This window comes from Gobius niger (genome assembly GCF_951799975.1).
Source record: "Gobius niger genome assembly, chromosome: 12".
Taxonomy (NCBI): domain Eukaryota; kingdom Metazoa; phylum Chordata; class Actinopteri; order Gobiiformes; family Gobiidae; genus Gobius; species Gobius niger.
The window spans coordinates 18270081-18275883 of record NC_136863.1 but is presented as its reverse complement, the minus strand read 5'-3'; the positions used below and the strand labels follow the sequence as shown (position 1 = coordinate 18275883).

Below are 5803 nucleotides of genomic sequence, written 5' to 3'. Positions count from 1 at the left end.
GCTTTAGTGTGCAGTGTGTTTCATTTTGTCCGCGTTTGTGTCTTAGGCTTTTGCAGGAAGTTGATGGCAATGCTCTCGACTAGTGGTTTTCACACTGCAATGTGATACTTGGGCTTCTTCAGGCAGTGCCATCTACAGTCTTGATTTTTATCAGGTATGACTTAACGTATGCTTTAGTAATGCAATGATGTTTTTCTGATTTAGACATGTTTACACCCAATGTAGACATCATTTAGTCTGATTTAAATCTATTGTAAACCCTTTTGTAGACCCCGTTTAGACCTTCATCTAGGCCTGGGGGTTCTTTTTTTATAAATTGAATTAAATATGATTAAAAGGTTACGCACAATAGAAGATTTAGTCAAAACATTTTACTTACTTTTACTACACAAGAAAAAGCAGGAATAGAAATTAAAAATGTTTATTGAAATGTGAATGTACATCGAAGACAATCTATTTTAAGAAAGTATGATGCAAAACAATCACCACATTCATAGTCAGTTTTCAGGTAGAGCTCAATTATGTTAGTCTGTTTTTATCCATGTCTGATTCATGCCAACACAGATCTTTCTCTTGGGTGTTGTCACTCTGTAAAACAAAATAGGTAATTGGTAATAGTAAAGACAGCCATTGCCTGCTTTAATAATGAGGTACGCACATGAATCCCTGCTTGGAGCACCTGCTGCTGGTCTGGGTCACCGACAGGATCTGACTGGGTACAATCTTTGCTCTGGTGAAGGAGAAGCAGCACAGGCGGGGGGATGATGCGCTCGAGCTTCTCGCTGAAACAAACGAAAATGTAAGGAACAGGTAAGATTGTTTCCTTCATTATCAATTTACTGTAAGATTAAACTTAAGTCTAAAAGTATAACAACGTACAAGCTTCATGTTCAAATTAATAAACATAAAAACATGTTTATAGCTAAAACCCTATGTGTGTACTTACGCATGGCAGAGCAGCAGAGTGCAGTGAGCATCAGTCCTGCCAGGAGCCACACACACTTCATTGTGGGACAAAATTGAAGGCAAAAACAAATTCTGATGTGAAGTTTCTTTCACCACTGATCTCACTCACTTCTGAATCTCTTTTAAACACTCTTCTTGCCGTCTGTGGGCGGCAGGACCCTCCCACCTGTTCTTGCAAAGTTACACCCTCACACCATAGGCAAATGTGTAGGTCCGTACAGTATCTGCAAAACTAATACGTTTTTCAGGAGAGTTTGAATATTTTCCATATTTCCATATTATCCACAAAGAGTACATAGGAATACAAATTCAAGTATAAAACATGCGCAATGGAAGCCTGGTGGCCTGTTGCTGTTCCACTTTGACAAAAGGAAATGTACGCGACATATGCACTGATTTTATCAGTTCTGTGGTCGGACTGTGCCATTGTGTAACATTTATACAGTGGGTTGCATAAGTCTCCCCTTTAACTTTTCGACATTTTGCCACTCTATGGACCATAAACATAAATATATTTGATTTAAATTTTATGTGAAAGACACACAATCGAGAAGTTAAATGAAATGTATACATTATTTATATATTTTTTTTATTAATAAAACAATTGCCTTCAGAAGTTGCCTGATGATTTCTGAATGATCACATGTTGACCCAATGACTAAAGAGAGTCTACCTGTGTGTAATCTAATGTCTCTGTGCTCTGTGATGGTCTCAGAGGTCTGTTAAGAGACTATTGGGGAGCAGACAGCATCATGAAGTCCAAGAACACCCCAGACAGTCCTGTTTTCTGTTTGCCAGAAGCCACATGGAGCCCACATGGTGTCTTCTGGCATACAGAAAATGGGACGTCTTATGGTTTTCTTTCAAAAATGGCTTCTCCTAGCCACTCTGTCATAAAGGTCAGATTTGTGCAGTGCATGACTAATAGTTGTTTTGTGTACAGTTTCCCCCACCTGAGCTGTAGCTCTCTGCAGCTCATCCAGGGTCATCATAGGCTTCTTGGTAACAGCTCTGGTCAGTGCTTTCCTTGTTCGATCAGTAAGTTTAGGAGGACGGCCCGGGTTGCCAGACTCTTTCCATTCCTGGATGGTGTATTTAACTGTTCTTTGAGAGATGTTCAAAGCTTTGGAAATCTTTTTAAAACTTAACCCAGCTTTATACTTCTCAATAACTTTATCCTGGACCTGTCTGGTGTGTTCTTGGGCTTCATGATGCTTCATGAAACCTCTAAGACTCTGGGACTGTATTTTTGTTGTTGCTGACAGTGAACAGCATTAGGATTATTCATGCTAAACGAGGTCATCAAACCCTTTGCTGCTTTCTGCAAGTTTCTGTGGTGAAGACCTTTGTGGAGCTTTCAAGATCATTGATCTTATCTATATTTTCTCACATTCAGCACATTGTCAACAATACCACACTGTGTTTAACACTTTCCTTGTCATCATAGCACTTGAGATGAGTTTATGTTTTCCTCCACCTCTACCCATGAATATTACCCACTTTTCTTTTCTTTTTTACAGGTTTAGACTTTGTATTATGTATAACCGCATATAAATTAATTTTAGACTCTGTCATCTCATTCCAGTGACCTCTCCATCTCATGAACATAAACATAAGAGAAAACCGCTTTTAGGATGGAAAAAGTGTGAGCTGATGTGCACCAGCTTTGGTGTTGCATGTAAAAGTCCAGAGATCTGTTATGAGATTGGAGAAGCGCTGTCATAAATGACAAGGTTTTCTATCAGTGGTGTTTGGTATGATTATACTCCTGTAACCGTCACAGCTTCAGTTGTAAGAGGTAAGAGCAGATAGGTGCAAAGGGCTGGAAAGAAATATGAGAAAATGTGAATTATGTGGCAATAATTGTGTTGGAGATGAATTACATGCCATATTAGAGTGTGCAAACCATGAGATATTCTTTATAGAGAGAAATATCTACCCAAGTATTATTGTTATTATCCATCTATGTTTAAATTGGTGCTCCTGTTTGCGTCTCCCACTTTATCAGTACAGTACGTTGTTTTGTGTATTACAAAGTTTGTGCTCTATACCACGTATACTGTATGGTGAAGAGCAAAAATAATAATATACAGTTAGAACCATATGTTTACACACATTTGCATTTTTTTCTCACTGTCAGACATGAAACCAGAATGAACGTTTATTTTTCTTAGGTTAATTAGAATTTAAAAAATTCCAGTTCCAATTTCCATTTGTCAAATTCCAGAATTATGAGAGATAGACTTTTCTACACATTTTTTTAATTACTTTTTACAAAACCAAAAGTTTACATAAATGTCATTAATATTTGGTAAAATTGCCTTTAAACTGTATATTTTGGGTCAAACTGTTTGGATAGTCTTCCACAAGCTTCTTACAATAGTTGGCAGGAGTTTTGGTCCATTCCTCCAAACAGAACTGAGCCACATTTGTAGGCCACCTTGTGTGCACATGCCTTTAAGCTCTGCCCAAAACATTGACTTTGTTATCCTTAAGCCACTTTGTAACCAGTTTGGCCGCTTGCTTAGGGTCATTGTCCATTTGGAAGACCCATCTGTGCCCAAGCTATAACTTCCTGGCTGATGCCTTGAGATGTTGCTCCAATATTTCTTTCTTCGTGATGTTATCTATTTTGTGAAGTAAAAAGACCCCAGCAAAACAACCCCACAGCATGATGCTGCCACCCCTGTATTTCAAAGTTGGAATTGTGTTCTCAGGCTTGCAAGATTCCCCCTTTTTCCTCCAAATGTGACAATGGTCATTATGGCCAATTTTATTTTTTATTTTTTTCCGTCAGACCACAGGATATGTCTCAAAAATTAAAGTCTTTATCCTTTTTTATTTGCAAACCCAAACAGGCTTTTTTGTGTTTCTTTTGGAGCAAGGGCTTCTTCTTGGCAGAGTATCCTCTCAGCCCATGTCGGTACAGCACTTGTTTCACTCTGGATAATGACAAACTCTTACCAGTTTCAGCATCTTTGCCAGGTCTTTTGCTTCTGTTCTTGGGTTGATATTCACATTTCAGACACAGCACGTTCATCTCTGGGACACAGAACCCGCCTTCTTTCTGATCTGTATAATGACTGGGCATTTCATCATTGTTTGAACCAAGGAGCCTGCACCTTCAAGTGTCTTGAAATTGCACCCATGAATCAGACTTGTGCTTGCAAGGTCATGACATCGTCATCTGGGCTTTCCCAAATTGTTTATAGTAAATCTTAGTGTATACTGACTATGTGTAGAAATTCTATTTCTCATTCTTCTGGAATTTGGCAAATAGAAATATATATATATATTTTAATTCTATAGTTGACCCAAGGAAAATAAAAGTAGTGGTTTCATGTCAGACAGTAAGAGAACATGTAAATGTGTCTTTTTATGAAGTGTATGTAAACACTTTTATTTATTTTAAAAAAGTATACCGTGAGAACCTGTATACCGTACTTTTTAAAATAAATAAAAGGAACAGGATTGCCCACACTGAAAGATCTGAGCTACCCCAGGATGTGTCTGCTCATGCCACACACTGTTTCTGTCCTTCCAATACACTGTCCACATGAACACCCAAGCATTTGTAGTAATATTTCCACCTCTTGGTCCTGGGTGATGATGGCTTTGCTGGTGCTGGAATCCTCCTCCTCCTGAATTCAATTGCCACTCCTTGGACTTGTCATGTTCAGAAGCAGACTTGCCAGGGACCACTCCAGCATCTCTCCATCTCTCCATCCCACCACTACATCAGAGAACTTCTGTATGTGGCAAGTGATGTAGTGAACAAGGATGCAGACGGGACAGTACAATGAGGAGCTTACTGACAGGACACATTAACAATTGAACCTATTAAATGTTAGTGTTCCTGGACATGAACACAATGTATTAAATCTATATCATATGCTACTTAAAGCTTTGTCTAAAATAGTCTTGTGTATTGAGGGTGAAAAGTGTTTGTTTATTTTAATCACAATATGTGGTAGCAAAATAAATGTCAAAATGAGTCAATCACTCCTTTCTTTTGTGCTTTAATTTAGTTACAACCAAAAACTTGGCCTGTAGGCAGTAGCGACATTTGTAGCAAGATTTGACTGACATCTTGTGGTTAAAATTAAAACTTCATGCAAACAAAAATACAAAAACAATAGATTTAAGTTTTTCTTCTATACTACATGTGTTGAACATATGCTAGGCGTATATGAAAACCATAACGATGGTTTTCATATACCTCTAATAGCATAAATGTAGGCTAATTCTTTTTGAAAGTTTCCAGCCTTCAGCATAATGTGTTAGTTATAAAATATGCTGAGCAATTTTGATACCAGACTGTATAATGAGCTCCTTACACAGTCTATGACTGAAACAAAAGTTAAAAAAAACTAAATACAATATACGGTATACACTTTGTTGTGACAAGGCCTACTTTTGTACTTCCGGTATTTTACTTTGGCAGAGCCAGGCCGGAAATGGAGCGGAATCTGTGCAGCTTGGATTACGGACGGGGCGGTCTAAAGAGGCATGGACTAACTTCACAATCGCAGCGACCGCTTTTAAGAGTATCTGAACTAGTGAACCATTGTCTATCAAAGAGATCAAACAATGTACATGTCGAGAAAGGCAAGGAGTGCTTTGTACATCACGTCAAATATGAGCAATATAGGCATTGCTTTGGAGTGACTCCCCGAAGAAGCCTGCGCGCACAGAGGAGGGAGGTAAGTCGAGACTCTGGCTAAAATTTAAAAAAAAATATTTCTGTGATTTAAGTTTACTTTTCCTGAGAAGAAGCTCGGGGATGGCGACAAAAGGATCAGAATAGCGATGTTATTAATTCCGCGTGCGTTGACGC

General features: G+C 38.4%; 1 long non-coding RNA gene across 1 annotated transcript; it reads right to left on the bottom strand.

The window, feature by feature from the left end:
• Nucleotides 1-496: 496 nt before the first annotated feature.
• Nucleotides 497-1053, bottom strand: LOC306971551. Its single transcript, XR_013793461.1, has 3 exons — nt 947-1053; nt 659-782; nt 497-588 (listed from the first exon to the last, which is right to left on the bottom strand). It is a non-coding gene; the product is annotated as an uncharacterized lncRNA (long non-coding RNA).
• Nucleotides 1054-5803: the final 4750 nt, after the last annotated feature.